The sequence below is a fragment of the Felis catus genome, chromosome C2 (assembly GCF_018350175.1).
Source record: "Felis catus isolate Fca126 chromosome C2, F.catus_Fca126_mat1.0, whole genome shotgun sequence".
Lineage (NCBI taxonomy): Eukaryota > Metazoa > Chordata > Mammalia > Carnivora > Felidae > Felis > Felis catus.
The window spans coordinates 50,385,043-50,403,642 of record NC_058376.1 but is presented as its reverse complement, the minus strand read 5'-3'; the positions used below and the strand labels follow the sequence as shown (position 1 = coordinate 50,403,642).

Sequence of the window (18,600 nt, the reverse complement as noted above, 5' to 3'; positions counted from 1 at the left end):
AGAGCTTGGCTTTTATACAGAGAGAGCATTTTCTCTGGTTTTCCCTCACCAAGAGAAACTTTTAGTCTATGTTTTCAGAGGTGGTTGACCATCAGGTTGAGTGCCCACAGTGACACTGACCCAACAGTCCAGAACAACATGGCACAAAGGGCTATTATGGTACTGCACCTGGTCAGAGGTTGGATTCCATCTCAGTGAGCAGTGTTTATTCAGAGTTTGTTAAATTAAAGGGAGTCAGTCATCATCACTTACAGTTGGCAGAGACTCAAAGGCAGTAAGATGAGTGGGAAAGCTTTATAGAAGGAAAGACTTCAGTTGTGCCTAGCAGTGTGTTGTTGGCGTAAAACTGCAGGTGGGATATTTGGTTCTTTCTAGTTGGTCATGAGTTGGAAGTAGAAGTAAAAATTAGGGAAGCTGGCAGGCGTTGACAAATACCGACCCTTCTGGGCTGATGGAGGTTGTGATTTGGCTTCTTAGACTGGTTGATGCAGAGGTTTGGGGTCATAGTATCACTGTCATGTATGATATGGCCATTGTCTATTTGTATAATCAGTCTCTCAATTATAACATCCATGTGTTTCCCTCATAACTTAAAATCTTAAACTTGTTAGTTTTAATATTTGTATGAGAATCATGACTTTGCTTTTCAATAATTATCCTTTAATAATACACTTTCCAGGGGTGCCTGGGTGGTTCAGTCGGTTAAGTGTCCAACTTCAGCTCAGGTCATAATCTAGCACTCTGTGAGATCGAACCCTGCATTGGGCTCTGTGCTAACAGCTCAGAGCCTGGAGCCTGCTTCAGATTCTCAAACATTCTTTAAAAATTGAAATAAATACACTTGCCAAAATATAACTTCTATGTCTCCCCAGGTTCAGTCAGGATCTTCTGTAATGAACACTCTATCTTTCTGCTCCAGGGCTTAAAACTCTTTGATAGCTCCTCCTGCCTATAGTATAAAATTGAAACATGTTATACTATTATCCAAAAGTTTTCTGAGATTCAACTCTTTCTTTTCTCTCCAGTGTCATTTTTTGACACACATCCCTGCTTGCTCCCAAGTGAATTATTTGCCAATACTCTTGGAGTGTTTGCTACCTCCAAAATTTTATGGATGTTCAAATATTCTTTTGTCCTAGAATGTTGTTCTCCTCCTTCTACACAATCAATTTTGCCTTTTTTTTTTTTTAAGAATAGAACTATTCTGACCTCTACTCCCAGGTAGAATTAACCATGTTCCAATTTGTATATTTTACATGTCAGTACATCTGCCAAGACAACCAACAGTTCATAGCAGGTTTTCTTTTTCATATCTGCCTCTAAGATCTCCTTAAAGGACCAAAGTCTGTGTCTTAGTGACTTCCAGTGTGAGGCACAAGATAGAAATTAAGTCATTGATTGCTGAAGGAACAAATGAAGGAAGAAACTCTTGTTCATAGTACCAACACATCATAGCAAGAATTAAATTAATTAGATATCTTCCCAAGCACTGACTAGAAATAACTGCACTAATAAAAATAGAACATTTTGTTGGAAGAAAGGGGCTGGAGAACCAGAGGAAAAAAATAATTAAGACTGGAAAGCAAGAGAGGAATTTTGAAGAGGGGAGTGAAATGTGAAGATAAAAAGATGAAAGCAAAAACAGAAAACAAAACAGGTTATACTTTAGCATTTTTATAATATCCCAACCTTTTAATATAATCAAAAAGGTATCTGGCTGTCTTTCATATCTACTGGCGAGGGAACATTTCCTCTTCTGTATTCATATATCCTTCATGATTATCATCTCTTGGTCAAAAACTTCCAACAGTTTATTTTATATTCTGTTTGTGAGAATACCATCGTTCAGTTCCATTGTGTTTCTGGAAGTATCCAGCCAAATGCCTCATCTCAAACTTCACCTGAATTCTACCTAATTTTTACCTTTTTCTATAACTGGATGAGCTATTGGTAAGGCTTGTTTACTTCTTTTGTGAACAACTCTTCTGTGTTATCCTAGCTATTCTTTTTTTAAACCAGAAAGGCCATTCAGCAGTTAACAGAATAGCCTTTTATTATGCCTTTACATACATCCCTTAGTTCTGTGAATAGTTTTTAATGTAGTTAAAGCTACAGTGTCAATCGATATTTTATTATTATTAATGTTTATTTACTTATTTATTTTGAGAGATAGAGCATGAGTGGGGGAGGGGCAGTGAGAGAAAGAGAATCCCAAGCAGGCTCTGGGCTGTCAGTGCACAGCCCTATTTGAGGCTCTATCTCATGAACTGTGAGATCATGACCTGAGCTGAAATCAAGAGTCAGACTCTCAAAGAACTGATCCACCCAGGTGCCAATATGTATTATTGATAATAAGTTTGCCTAGATGGGCAAGGCGATGTTTAGAACTAGAGTTATGGTAAAATCCAATTCTTAACATTCAACAAAATACTAATGTGTTAACTGAAACTGATAAAGAAGTGGAACAATAGCTATAATTTCCAGCATATAATTAGCAAAGTATTTCATGAAGTAATTGACTATAGTTCTGTTTTCATATCAGTCTTCCTTATGAAACTTTACCATAAAAAGTAAAAAAAAAAAAAATCTCCTTAATTTTGCCAACTATTCTTTTTCATTTCACATAACCAATCTGAATTGTTGGCTCCTAGAAAAAATTATATTTAAAATTAAATATGGCCTGTAAACATATAGGCCACACCACCAGATAGTGGTAAAACAGTATAGTAATTAACTTCTTAGGGGGTCTCTTTATTACCTGGGTGAGTTAAGTTTCTCTTGTTCTAAGTATTAGAAACCAACCTGAAAGCTTAAAAAGAAATGACAAAACAGTGCAGGCATAGATCTTGAAATTCAGTGTCAGACATTTAGCTAGTCATGAGGAAGAACTGAAAATGGGTAATTGAAAAGCTGGTGGGACCCCTGGAAATATACTCTGTGCCCCTCTTTACTCATTTCTGGATTTCTACTATATCTACATAGAGTGACTTCCACTTTGCAGTACGCACAGCTACATCTACTTACTAATGAATTCTGAGTTGACATGTCACAGACTCAGGACATGAAAATGCTTGATTCTCTCTTGGCCCTGCTTCAACCGGGAGCATTGTGGAGAAGCATAATCCCAGGTGCCCGTCCCTGGTTCTGTCAACTGTGACTGTGGGTTGTGGTCACTGTGAACAAATACGGCTGCTAGGAAGCTGTGTTTGTTAAATTGAAGGGGTGGTTAGAGAGGCTAATTAAGGAAGGTATTGGAGACATGGCAGACACGCAAAAAGGTGTATACTATGCCCACCCCTTTTCAACCTATCCAAAGACTTTCATGTTTTATTTTAGGTGTTTTAATATTAACATGATGTAAGATAGAAGCGGACATATTTCATCCTTTTTTTTCCTAACACTTTTATTTGGTTAAATTACAATGTTGTGCTGAATACTCCAGAGGATCCAAATACTGACAGGATCTCATTGCTTCTCTTCATCTAGATTATAGCTACTTTAGAAACATACTTTAGAAACATAACATATGTATAATATATATAAGTATAAAAGTTTGTTAGGCATCACAGAAAAGACTAGAAATACCTTCTAACTTTCATTGCTCTTCTTTCTGGGTGTTCTTGAACCTTTTTATCTCCCTCTTTGTCTTGAATAATGGAATTATTGAGCTGGGTGTGAGGTGAAGATTCCATCTATGTCTTTAGGTTTTTTATTCTGTAGAACGCCAACGTGGAGGCCGTATTCTTCACAGATGTTTCTCTGAGGAAATTGCACATGTAATTCCATCTTGGTGTCAACATCCTACAAGACACAAAATGCCACATCCACGCAACCAAAAGGTCTTTCGGAGTGGCAATAATTCTCCCTTTTCCTTTTGTATATTTAATAGTAAAGAAGGTAGTGTTTTGAGATGAAGACACATTTGGAGGAAGATCAAGATCTCACCTTGCTAAAAAGAAAGTGGACTTCCCACAAATATTTAGACATTGAAATGTACCACTGGGTATCTGGGCAACTGAGTCTATCTACCCAAATATTCTCCTCTTTCATTTAATGCATATTTGATGGATCCATCACTATTTTATCTTAGGGCTTCTGGTCACAAGAAAAACAGGGTTCTTCTGAAGACCTCATTAGAGCAATGGTAATGAGGGTATGATGGACATTGTACTAATAAATCCCATATAACATGTCATCTCACCTGTAAATATCTCAGCAACATTTGGTGTGGATTTGGTTTGGCTATTATGCCACTTCCAAATGCACACATGTAACCACATTTTCTCATTTTTGCTACACCTCTTGGTGATATTGAGTCTTAGATAAGCTGGGGTTTGGACTACAGATCTGAGGGTGGATAGGGATTTTTCTAATTCAATTCAACAAATATTTGTCAAGCTCCTTTCACATGCCAAGCACCATTGAACATAATGGTGAAAATACTGGGAATAGAACAGACAAGACTCTTCTTTTGTGGAACAAGTACACAAATAGCATAATCTCAGGGACTGTTAGTTTCCATAAAGAAGATAAAAACAGGATAATGTGATAAAGAGTAGAGAAGTGGTTCTCTAGATACAGAGACCGTGAGGGGAGGCAATAATATGGGAGCTGAGACTAAGTGAAAAGACACTAGCCAAGCAAAGATCTTTGAGAAAGCAGACAGAGGCATGAGCAAGTAAAAAGTTTCTGAGAACAAATTTTACATGCTGGAGAACAAAAAGCTGGCCATGAAACTAGCACTTAAGAAGTTGGAGAGGAGCAGGGATCAGGTCATGTAGGGCCCTGGGATGATGATGAGGCAAGAACACTACAGGGACTAGTTGACAAAAAGAAAGGAAAGAAAGAGAAAGAAAATTCCTATCTAGTTTTGATACACTACTATACAACTGAGAAGGATAAAAAGAAAAACATAGTTCCTTTATTCTAGTAGTTTAAAGGTCTAATGAGAGAATATATACACAAAAATAACCCTAATGAAATGTGATCCAGGTAAATGGAGATGTACTATACACTGACATTTCTAGGATCTTCAGAAGTAAATCAAAGGAATATTTATCCCTTATATATTTTGTGATGTATATACAAAAATGCAGGAACTTGAGACTTTATACATTTTATTTACCTTTAGGGGAAACAGAATTTCAGTGAATGTGAAATAGAACAGTGTAGAGCATTTTTTACATTTAATCTTATCTCTAAAGGTAGGGGAACACAGGCTAAAAGCTACATGGCTATGGAAATCAGATGAGAATTTTGTAGACAGGAATGATTTCCTTATTTATATATGCTGGCAATAATTGCCAATAGAAAAGTTTGAAGATATGGAAAAGTGAGAAGACACTTCATGGAATAGCATCCCCTTGAAGACAGCTGAAGGTGAAATTAGTTCCCATCTAGGCATTTGCTTTGGGGTACACCTTACTTTAACTGGAGGAGTGTAAAGATAAGTAGAACATTAGGGAGGAGGAAGCATGAAAGACTTTTACCACTACTGTTTGTGAAGAAAGGAAAAGTTGAAGATAGAGATGGGAGATTAATTAGAGTATGATCATCTTAAATTCCCACAGATAATTTAGAAAAAAAAAAAACCCTAAAAGATAAGAGAGTGGATAGTAAGGAAGAACCAGCATTCATTCCAGAGAAGAAAAACTATGATGTGTACAAGGGACTTCAAGTTCAGTATGGGGTGGGGGGGGGGGGGGAAGATATGGGCATGGGAGTGTGTAGAAGAAAAGGACATTTTGTGATGAGAGTGTTTTAAAAACCCTCTGCTTCACTTACAAAGAAGCCTCACTTTAATGGTATGTTCTTTGTTCAAAGTGTCTTCTTATTCCATTTAATGACTTCATCTAAGTCTAGACTCAGCTGTAGTTTCTGAGGATGAAAGACTAGTGAAAAAAGCTTGCTAAGCCCACAGGACCCTCTCAGCCTTAGCACTCCCTAGGCTGCCTAGAAGCTCTCTATCAACTTGGTTTGTGAATTTTGACTCTCCCCATATGAGCACTGCAATGATCTGATGGGAGCACAGTGTAAAGAGGGCTTTATAGAAGCAGCAACATACCTGTTTACTTTCCACTTCTGCTGTTTCTGAGGCTGGCTTTATACTTTGCTTTTAGCAAATTGTACAAATGCAAATCCTGGGTACTGATTCTGCCAAACTACTAGAGTGAGGTCAATGTGTTAATGGACCTACCCTCCCTCCTTAACTACTTTATCCCAGAGCTTTTTACTCTAATATGACAGGAAAAAACACACCAGCACTTTGTACTCCAGGTTTGCCATATTTCTCAAATGGTAAATCTTTTCAAAGTGTAAAATGGAAATGTTTTCAATGGGAAATAATGGCATGCATATCTTTCACTGAATTTTTCTTTAAGGCTACTAAAATGACGTAGTACAGAAGCAGCCCTATCCTGTTTGAGAGATTTGTAGTAAAGGCTGTGTGCTATAACAACAAATACAAAATGCATTTTACTCTTAATATTTTTGTCTTAGAATTTGAGTGCTAAACGTCCCAATTTATTTACATTTGCTGCCCAAGAAATGGCATTTCGTTGTATTACAACTTGGAACTTATATTTTGATGCTGTAACTAGCACCATGTCTTGCCATCTGCTGGCCAACAAAGTAGTTACTTGTAATTTCATACATGACACCTACTCAAAAACTTGTATTTAAGGGAAAACTCTTGGCAGTATAGCATTTTATTATGCAGTTTGTCCAAATGTATGCCAAATGTGGAGATACCATTTTTTTATACCAGGGGAAAGAATATTTTACAAATAAGTCGACAACCCCATAACCCCTAATTTTCACTTGAAAGTGATTAATTATGATTTGCATATTGTACTTTAAAAGCAAGAAATTTACAATGTTAAGTTCACCCAGGACTGAAACAAGAATAGAAATATTCTACTGTAGAGTAATATGTGAACAATCAATAGGGTAAATCTGAGAAAGATAGCATATAAATAGTTTAGAGACCAGGAGCAAAGCCCTGGATGTTAGATCAATTAACTAATATGTAAGTAAGTAAATAAATAAATAAATAACCTTATAATATTTGCGGCCATATTAACTGTTTTTTATGAATATGGTATCTAAGTGGATCATAGACCCCATAATTAATTTCAGGTCATCTTCACTATCCAGGTTTGCTGGTACACTTTGGCCAGGTTCTTCAAAAATTTTTTTGTATACTCTCCAAAGTAATCATGAAAGGGTATGTGCCCCTTATACATTAGGTTAAAATGTAAAATTTCATCATTTAATTATAAATGATAGGTTTCTGCACTATTGTAGTTTTGACATGTTGAAGTTTTCAATTTGTTAGAAAAATATTAAGATTTGCTAAACTTAAGAGAACAGTACAACAAATCCTCTCTATCCATTATTCAGATTCAACAATTATTTGGATTCTACTTCATTTAATCCTATTTTTTTTTTCTCCTTGTTGAGGCATTATAAAACAAACCCAGGGCACCTGGGTGGCTCAGTCTGTTGAGCATCTGACTTCTGCTCAGGTCATGCTCGTGCAATTGGTGAGTTAAAGTCCCACATCAAGTTTACTGCTGTCAGCACAAAGAAAGCCTGTTTTGGATCCTCTGTTCCTCTCTCACTGTTCCTCTCCTACTGAACTACCTCAAAAATAAGTAAAAATTCATCAAACCCAGAAATCATGCCATTTTAATGTATTTCAGAATGTATTTCTAAATAGTATGCCCTTTTATATTATAACCATTATCCTGACAAATTAATGGTAAGACCTTGGTATCATCTGATAGTTCATAGTCAAATATTCCCTTTCTCTAAATACATTTTTAAAGTTATTTTATTCAAATGAGATCCCCCTAGGATCACACATCCATTTGGTGTTATAGCTCTTGAATCTTTTTAATGGTAGATTTTCTTTCCTTTTCATGCTTTGTGCTACCAATTTTTACAGAAACAGTTACTCTCTAGAATGATCTACGTTCTCAATTTCTCACTTTGCTTCTTTGAAGTATTATTTAGCTTCTTGTTCTATCCTCTATATTTCCCATAAATTTAATTATGATCTAGGCTAGAATCAGGGAAAAGTATTTTGGTAAGCATGCTGCAAAGTGTGGCGTGCTTTACATACATCTGCTTTACAGAAGGACAGAGGGTGATTTCACCCCTTTTGGAAATACAAAGATTTCAGTGGGTTCAAATGATGATAGTTGGTCCCCTCCACTATAAATTCTGCTATCATCCTTTCCTGTTACAGTTTCACCCACTGATGATCATTATCTTGACAAATTGGTTTGTACAATTGTAACTAATATTCAACTGACAAAACAACACAATTACAAACTTCAATAAAAAAACTATGTAAAAAAATCATTGCAAATGCACATCTTAAAGATACAGATGAGACAAGTTTTGGTGACTTTATTAAAGACATGATGAAAACTATTAGATTCAGTGTACCTTCAGGAGGCATCCATTGTAATATTCAAGATGGTTAGATTCATGTCTTTCTTTTTTAAGTGAGAAAACAAATTGTGAAAGGACAGAAAGGAAAAAACTGTAAGCCTTTCCTAATTTGTTCCTAGGTTCTGAAACAAATCATCAGTGGAGCAGTGTAAAAAAAGCATTTTTAAAAGGTTATTTATTATTTATTTTGAGATACAGTGCATGAACCAGGGAGGGGGAGAGAGACTCCCAAGCAGGCTCTGCACTGTCAGCACAGAGCCTGATGCTGGCTTGAACTCATGAACCATGAGATCATGACCTCAGCTGAGATCATTAACCAATTGAGCCACTCAGGTGCCGAGTAAAACACATAGTCCTTACCAGCCAACTTCCCTAAGAAACTGTCCCGAGTTGAGTTTTAATTCAGTTGGGTACTGGTTTTGACCTGCTCTGAGTGGAGTTTTCTGGGCCTGAGTTGGCTAGACTAGAGATGTGGAGGGGATCACATTAGACCAGTAAGGAGAAATCCTCACATGGAAGTCTTTAAGATTGACAGCTGTGCTAATGACTTAGGTGGCTGTCCTGTGCCCCAGACAACTTTGTATAAGAATAGATGTAAAGAAGAGGCTTCAAGTTTCTGAAAATTATTACAATTCCAGCTAGTGTATTAATTTCTAGCCAAAAGGCAGGCTTTCTCTTCCCCATAGCCGTGGGCTAGAGGATTGCAGCCTAAGACCATACTCCTTGAAAGTCCCCTGAAATGAAAGTAAGGATGGAAAAAGAGGGATTACTCATCGAGTTTGCACCAAGGCTCAGAGTCCAGATGAAAAGACTTGAAGCCCCAAGTAAGGGCACCAAAATGATGAAATTATGAAGTGAGGATTGTGAGCAAATGGCTAAGAAAGAATTCTTGAGATGTTTTTGGTGCAAGAAGGTGTTTTATTATAGTATGGGGACAGGACCCATGGACAGAAAGAGCTGCACTGGGATATTGAGGAGGGACTGATTATATACTTTTAAGTCTGTAGAGGGAGGGGGATAGAGATAAAGTAAGTTTCTAAGGAATTTGGGAAGCAAGGCTTTCCGGACCTTGAGGGGCAAGCTGCTGTTAAGGTTACTTTTAGGTTTTAATAAAACATAGACATTAAGGCAGTAAGGCAGCCATGTGTTCCTTGAGGAAGGTCACACTGTGTGTGTGACTATCAGGTGTCTTATCAGTGGGCTGCAAGCTGTAAGGAGACCTAGTTGAAGCTATATTTCTCTTGCCTTTGTTTCCCTCATTACTTCCTACAAAAATAAGGGAAATACATAAATAGTAATTCTTAGTTTTCCATGTCATAAGATCCCTAGATTTTAAAATAATGTGACAAAAGGAGAGAAAAGAGAGGATTAAAATATCTCTTTGGAAAGAGGGCTATCAAGATTAAGTGTAAAAAAGGCTTAGACAGGAGATATTTTCATTTATGATACTTTTTTTGTTTACAATCAACAATGTTGCCTTACAAATAATTTACTTCCTAAGTCTATCCATTCTTAATGTATACTAACATTTGTGACTTAGATCCATAGATTTAAAACTGCATTTTGCACATGCTTGGGGCCTCATTGTCTTTACAGAGTGTATTGGGAGTTTTGAGGGAATAAAAATGCCTTTTTGGGGGGACCTGGGTTGCTCAGTGTCTTAAGCATCTGACTCTTGATTTCTAACCTATCAATTAGATCTCTTCTGCAGGAAACAGGGAAAATGGACTGAGGTACGCTATATCCAGCCCTGAATGGCCCTAAATCAGGACCTCAACATAAAAGCCTCTTGCAGAATGTGTTTGGCCACTAACCAGGCTGATAAACTCTCTCCTGATATATTGGATAATTGTCTAGACAGGCCTCCTCTGAATAAACCCAGGTTGCTGGAGAAAACACAGGCTGTCCTTAAGGAAGGGGATGTTGACACTCTCTCTCTCACTGTTCTTCTAATAGACTCAGGTTACTCTACCTGTATGTGAGGGTTTCTCCTTCCTTCATTTCCCAGGTTAATGGCTAGGATAATTGGAGCCAACTATCTGTGGTTAACCTACCTTAGGATGGGGACTTTAAGGAATAGTCCCAAACAGGCTTTTGTTTTGGGGAAGTTCCCTGTCTTCTCTGGTCTAGGTGGACTGCCCATTTCTACTTGTTGGTCTAAAACAAATAAATCAAAAAACACTATCTTTTCATCTGTCCAAGCTGATGAGCTTTAGGACTGGGAGACCTCTTTCTGTGACCTCTGAGCTTTTATCTGCCTCCAACCTTCCTGGTGGCACCTCACCTCTCCTGCCTTCCCCTCCCTCTACTCCCACTTCAGACTTCCCCTCCAGTCCCCTTGGTTAAAATTGACAAGGGTGAACAAACTGACTTTCAAGTGGTCCAAATGGAACATATTTGGTATTTAAACTAATTTCAGTTTGTTGCTTTAATTAAAATAGAGTCTTTAGAATTATCAACATTAAATGTGCAACTTTTTCTACCTCAGTCTACTGAAGGTCAAATAAGTTCATGTCATCTATGTTGCAACAATTTTTGGCAAAGGGATGACTTAAAATAATGGTTAATTTGTTTCAAAGTTCTCATGAACAATTGTTAAAATAGCTTTCAAAGTCTTTCGTAACCTGAAACTTTCAAGTTTTGCTTGGATGAGAAATTGGATTAAATTCGTTGGAATGTAGACCTTTTCCAAATAGGATGAAATGTGGAAGTGTTGAACATAGGTTTATGTTTTTGCCTTCCTATTTTAAATCTGTTAAAAAAATACTTCTGCTTAATTGATTCATGAGCTTGTCATCTAAAGAATTCTGGTATAACAGTTCACAATTGCTTACTGCTTAGAAACCTTAGTCTCCAGTGAAAACTAAATGTAATTCAGACTGATGGAAATAAGGAAAGCAACCCTGTATATACAAAAGCAGGAGATATATAAGAAAACTCCTAAGAAATGGGAATACATTTTTGTTGAAGGTAAAAGAAGGTAATTGTTTCTTAAATGAGACTGGTTATTTGGAGGAAAATGGCTTAGGTAAAAATCTGAATGCAAAAGAAAGTTGCAGAAGGTTTGTGAAGGGAAAGCTTTAAAAAAGAATTTTATGTGTGATCAAAACTAAGGTTAAAATGAATTAATTTTAAAAGTACACTGATCTAAGATTAAAATTCTGCTTTTGTCTCTCTCAAAAAGACAAAGTTTTCTTGGTTTTTGGTCTGCTCCTAAGAAAAAATGTAAGCAAAGTGTGTGTGTGTTTTTTTTTTCTATTTTGTCTGCCCAGAAAATCAGTTATTAAGTTCTTTATCAAGTCTTTGATTACTTAAGAGAACTAAAACTTATCAGTACTAAAGGAGCTAAGTTTTACTAACAACTACTTAACTCTACACATTTGCCTTTAAATTTTTATTGCCACCTTTGTTAAATAATTAAGTTTTAGGGGCGCCTGGTGGCTCAGTCAGTTAAGTGTCCAACTTCGGCCCAGGTCATGATCTCACAGTTTGTGAGTTTGAGCCCTGCATCAGGCTCTGTGCTGACAGCTCAGAGCCTGGAGCCTGCTTCGGATTCTGTGTCTCTCTCTTTCAGCCCCTCCCCTGCTCATGTTCTGTCTCTCTCTAAAAAATAAACAAAATTTAAAAAAATTTTTAAAAAATAATTAAGTTTTAAAATGATCTGTAATCCTATCTGGGCATGTGCTTTGTAACTATCAGAAGTTTTTAACAAACTTCCCTGAGATTTAAATTGTAAATAAAGTCTTTTTGACCAATTAAGCTTGTTTATTTGGTATGTTAAGTTACTTAGCACTGTCAAACAAATGATGATAAAATTTAGGTCGTATTGCTTGGGTAAATGCTATAGCTGTTTATAAATGCTATGATATATATAGCATAATATAAAATTTCTGAAGTTTAATGTGTTTTGATAAATATTCAGAATACTGAGAGATGACCTTATTGTTGTGTCACAGAAATAATGGAATTTCCTTGTCAATTGCATAATAATCTTTTGTCATTTACAAAATGTTTCACCAGTAAGGATATTTGTAAAAAAGGACTTTGATATATTTAAAATCATAAAAATAAAATGGATAAAAATTTCCAGAACAGAAAAAGCTGCATTCAAACTTAATAAAAAATTAGACAATAATTAGTTTATGGCTCTTGTCTGAAATATTTCTAGTTCTCCCATGTTTGCTTTTCCAGATTGAAAAAACTATCTCTTAAGATAACTATGATATACAAAAGTATAATAAAATATTCCTTTGTGAACCATTTAAAGCATTTAACTTTTCTCAGGGCACCTGGATGGCTCAGTCAGTTAAGCGTCCGACTTCAACTCAGGTCAGGATCTCGCTGTCTGTGAGTTCGAGCCCTGCATCGGGCTCTGGGCTGATGGCTCGGAGCCTGGAGCCTGCTTCCGATTCTGTGTCTCCCTCTCTCTGCCCCTCCCCCGTTCATGCTCTGTCTCTGTCTCAAAAATAAATAAACGTTAAAAAAATTTTTTTTAAAGCATTTAACTTTTCTCCCTGGATCCTCTAAATTTCAAAAACTCAGTAAATATTCTTTCTTCCATGGAAATTATAATAATTTGCATAAGTTCAGTATGAATCTGTTCTTGCAACAGAAAACCATTGGAAACATTGATTACTTTGCCAAGGCTTTGACTGGAATCTCCTATTTGAGAGAGGTATACATAGACTCAGATATGAACTAGACAGCTTTAAGGAATTGAGTCATTGACTTTCGGAAACACAGTGCCATAAAGTCCCTTGGAAACGTTGGCCTGATACCTCGCTTTACAGAGTTCCCAGCGGCCTTACTGGGTGAGTAAAGAATGTCACTTCCTGGCAGGTGCGGGAACCTCCTGAAGAGGAATTCACCCAAATCTGAAGGTATTACAGGCATGTCTGATGGCAAGTACTTGGCTTGGCTTCTAGTCTTGAGAGGATACTAAAAGTTCATCAAGTTTCCTTATAAAAGGTTCCAGCAAAGCAAGTTTTAAAATATTTATGTGATCAATCATTCTTCTTGCTGAGCTTATTAAATAATTAGGCCAAATTTTCTAAAATTGGACTGTTTTACAAACAAATTAGCCTTAATTTGGCTATCTCTGAAAATAAGGGCGATTTTATTTTACCTTACTGTTTTTATTTATTTTTGAGACAGAGACAGAGCATGAGCGGGGGTGGGGGGGGGGCAGAGAAAGAGGGAGACACAGAATCCGAAGCAGGCTCCAGGCTCTGAGCTGTCAGCACAGAGCCCAACATGGGGCTCGAAGTCACAAACTTTGAGATCATGACCTCAGCAGTAGTCAGACGCTTAACCAACTGAGCCACCCAGGAGCCCCAATAAGGGCGATTTTAGAGGGAGAAATTATTTCAATAACACATCTTTGTAAATGTTAAATTCTAGTTCTGATTGTCTTTAAATATTTGTTATTTGCCAAAGCTAGACACCTTGAGGTAAACTTCAGAGAAATGGCCATAAGACTCATGTATAGATGATCTTTGCTCCTGTTGCTCTATGGGCCACTCAAAAGGATCACCAGAATAATTTGAATTACAAACCAGAAAAACCAATCAGATTCCTGCTTCCTGTGTCCATTCCTTCTGAGGATGCTTCAAGCCTGGCATTTAAAAATCTTCTCACTGACAGCAATCAAGATTCAGACACTGGGTTTATAATTTGCTCTAACCATTAACCTAGATTTTTCTTTTCTTTCCATAAAAGTGCCTTTTATTAATTATCTGATTGCTTACCAAACAAAACAGTGTCTGTATGATGGTTAACACCACATGCTACACAATTAAGGCCTTAAATAACTTTCAAAATAATATATTATGAAACACTGAAATAATTCAAATGCATAAGGCACTTCGACAAAATAGAATGACATTAGATGTTTTAACAGCTGCACAAGGTGGACCTTATCCTATCATAAAACCAAAATGCTGTATATATATTCCAGATTACCATAATAATATTTCTAGATTTCCAATTGACATAAATGCTCAAATTGGCACTTTAACTGATCCCTTTCTTTCCTTTAATAATTGGTTAAACTCCTGGACTAAAGGAAGGTTTTTGTCACCTATCAAAGGGTTCTTATTTGGGCTTTTTTTTTTCTTTTTGTTATTCTAATCATGTTTTTCTTTTTTCTCCCAAGTCCCTCCACCTGGTGTGAGACTCCTTCATTGCCGTAACTTCAAGTGGACAGATGATCATTTCTACTGAGCACTGGGTGTTATAGGTAAGCAATGAATCATGGGAATCTACCCCCAAAACCAAGAGCACACTGTATGCACTGTATGTTAGCCAACTTGATAATAAATTATATTTTAAAAAAAGAAAGCTTCCATATGATATCAACTCTAGATACAGTTGCTTTAGCCTTCCCTAACTCCTATTAAATTCTCAACCGACCAACCTTGACCCACAGGTAGGGACATCTCTACAACCCTATTCAGCAGGAAGGAGATACAAAAGATGAGCCCTTCAGCCCTCAACAACCTTAAAGATTTAAGGATAAAAGTTGTTTTGGAGGGGGGATGATGAGGGAGACAAAGGCAAGAGAAATGTAGTTTAAATTTCCTTTCAGCTAACAGCCCACTGATAGACCCCTGAAACATACAGAGGGTGACCTTCCTCAGGGAACACATAGCTCCCTTACTGCCTTAATGTCTATGTTTTAGTAAAACCTAAAAGTAACCTTATCTTAACAGCAGCTAGCCCTGCAAGGCCCTGAAAGCCTTGCTTCCAAAATTCCTAAAGGACTTACTTTATCTCTATCCCCCCTCCCTCTATAGACTTAAAAGTGTATAATCAGCCCCTCCTCACAATCCCAGTGCAGCTCTTTCTGCCCATGGGTCCTGTCCCGATGCTATAATAAAACTATCTTTTTGCACCAGTCTCAAGAATTCTTTCTTAACCATTTTCTCATGAACCCCACTTCATAATTTCATCAGGCAGAAGAAGGCAGAAAAGAGAAAGAAGTCAGAGTTGCAGAGAGAATGTAAAAAAATATATATATCTGCTTTTTCCTTTCAGATTATGCATTTGGATTAAGACTGCATAATTTAGGTGGCTTGGAACATCTGGAACAAATGGATTGTTTTCTGTGACTCCTTGGAGTTCCACAAATGCATGGAAACACCAGACTTAATTTATACTGGATGAGGTCAATACCAGATTTTTTTTATGAAGCAGACTAAAAAGGCAATGATTGTTCACCGTGCCCCTCTTTCCCTCTACCCTTTCCCCACTTTTTCTCTTCCAGAATTTACGTTTTTAAAAAGCCATTCCCCATTGATTACTGTATCAGCCTGGCGTTTCCAGAGATATAGAAATATGAGGATATATATAAAAAGGGATTTAGTATAAGAAATTGGCACAGTTGATTACAGAGGCTGAGAAGTCCCAATATCTGTAGTCTGAAGTTCTGAAAAACATATTCCAGCTCAAAACCATCAAGCAGAGAGTAAAATCTCTCTTGCTCATCCTTTTTGTTCTAGTTAAGCTTTCACTGGATTGGAGGAAACTCACCCATTTGGGTAAGGAAATCTGCTTTGTTCAGTTCATTAATTCAGATGTTAATCTCGTCAAAAATACATCCAGAATAATGTTTATAAATCTGAACACCATATGACCTAGTCAAGCTGATGCATAAAATTAACCGTCATGATCAAAATTTAAGTCTCTGACATTCTAGCAAGGAAAGACTGGGGAAGGGGGTGCATCCCCAAACAAAATAATAACTAAAGCTGCTTAACAGGTTTTCCTTCAATAAACAACTGCTTTTATACCAAAGTGGTTGTCAATATTTCATTCTAAAATATGAAGGAGGTTTTAACTCACTACAAGTTCAATAGGTCTTCTAAGAAAGAATAGAAGAGCTAGGATTGAAGCATTTCAAGAGAGTTTCATGGAAGAAGGAAGGGACTTAAGCCTTGGAAATGAGTGAGGATTGAATCAACAAAGAAATGCACAAATGCTGCCTTACAATTGCATTGTGTCAGGATCACATCACAGGTTAACAAATGGCATCAGCAAACAATGCAATGTGCCAGTGAATATTTTGTATTCCCTTTTCTTAAATTTGGCCTTGTAGAGAAAATTAGTTCATATTTGCTCTCCTATCTTTTTCATCAATTGCCTTGAGCCCTGTCAAAGACATGTGCTATGGAAATAGGAGGGAGCAGAACAGAAATTACTTCTAAGTTTATCAATCTCTTTTTCTGTTCAGCTTGTCATTAGATATGTCAAGCTAAGGTTTAGCTTAAGTTCATGATCCATGGAGATATTTTTAAGAATAATAAATACATTAGGTGAGACTATTCAAATAGTGAAACTGTTTTTCTTCTTCTCCTTCTCCTTCTTTCTTTTCTTCCCCCCTGACTTTTGGATCATCAGAAGAATAATTTTCAGTAGGAAATCGACCTGAGAAGATACAATATCTTGGCTATCTGATAAACCCATGAGTGATTTTTTTTTTTTTGGTAAACCTATAAGGTCTTATCTCAAAAATGTAGATCTCAGTTTCTCAAGGTCAAAGGAGAGATCATGACTTCTTTTAGAGTAAACATATGTCAGGCATCAAAAAAGCCCTATTAGTTATATATAAAAGTAATAAATGTAAGTCTGTAAATGCTATCTTCTATTATATCAAACTACAGGTAATTGTCATTTTACTGCACCTCATGCTACTGCACTTTACAGATACTGCAATTTTTAAAAACTGAAGATTTATAGCAACCTTATGTTGAGCAAGTCTATCAGTGCCTTTTTTTAAACAGCATTAGCTCATTTCATGTCTCTGTCACATTTTGGTAATTCTCACAATATTTCAAATATTTACATGATTATTATATTATGCTTATCTGTGATCTATTATCTTTGATGTTACTATTATAAATGTTTTGGGACACTATGCACCATGCCCATATAAGATGGCAAACTCACTCAATAAATGTGTGTCTGCTCCACAAACTGTTCCCTTGTCTCTTTCTCCTCAGGTTTCCTTATTTTCCTGAGACATAACAATTGAAATTTGGTCACTTAATAACCCTGCAATGGCTTCTAAGGGTCAAAGTAAAAGAAAGGATTGTACATCCCTTACTTTAAATCAAAAGCTAGAAATGATAAAGCTTAGCAAGGAAGGCATGTGTAAAGCTGAGAGACCAAAATCTAAGCATCTTGCACCAAACAGCCAAGTTGTGAATGCAAAGGAAAAGTTCTTGAAGGCAGGTAAAAGTGCTACTCCAGTGAACACATGAATGATAAGAAAGCAATAGAGCCTTATTTCTGATATAGAGAAAGTTACAGTGGTTTGGATAGAAGAGCAAACCAGCCACAACATTCCTTTAAGCCAAAGTCTAATTCAGAGCAAGGTCCTCTCTTCTATTCTGTGAAGGCTAAGAGAGGGAGGAAGCTGCAGAAGAAAAGTTGAAAGCTAGCAGAAACTGGTACGTGAGGTTTAAGGAAAGAAGCCATCTCCATAACATAAATATAACAGTGCAAGGTGAAGCAGAAGGTTATCCAAAAGATCTAGCTATGGTAATTAGTGAAGGCAGCTACACTAAACAACTGATTTTCAGTGTAGACAAAATAGCTTTCTATTGGAAGAGGATGCCATCTAGGACTTTCATAGCTAGAGAGGCGAACTCAATGCCTGCCTTCAAAGCATCAAAGAATAAGCTGACTCTCTTGTTAGGGGACTGATACAGACAGAAAATTTAAGTTGAAACCAATGATCATTTACCATACCAAAAATCCTAGGGCTCTTAAGAATTATGCTACATCTAAGGGTGCCTGGGTGGCTCAGTCAGTTAAGCACCAGACTCTTGGTTTTGGCTCAGGTCATGATCTCATGGTTTGTGAGTTTGAGCCCTGAATCAGGTTCTCTCCTGTCTGCACAGGTCCTGCTTCAGATCCTCTGTCCCCACCTCCCTCTGTCCCTCCCCCACTTGCACTGTCTCTCTCAAAATAAATACATAAAACCTTAAAAAAAAATTATGCTACATCTATTCTGCCTGTGCTCTAGAAATGGAATAGCAAAGCCTGGATAACATTTGCTTACATAGTTCAGTGAATGTATTAAGCCCACTGTTGAGACCTGCTCAGAAAAACAAACAGAAACAAAAGGAATCCTTCAAA

The 18,600-nt window shown here is 36.9% G+C and overlaps 1 long non-coding RNA gene across 1 annotated transcript in view; it reads left to right on the top strand.

The window, feature by feature from the left end:
• The window catches only part of LOC109491699, a 104,443-nt gene extending 87,010 nt beyond the window's left edge, over positions 1–17,433 (top strand). The window contains exons 2-3 of the long non-coding RNA XR_002745568.2: positions 14,615–14,698; positions 15,496–17,433. This is a non-coding gene — a long non-coding RNA (uncharacterized LOC109491699). The remainder of the gene's footprint in view (positions 1–14,614; positions 14,699–15,495) is intronic.
• Positions 17,434–18,600: the final 1,167 nt, after the last annotated feature.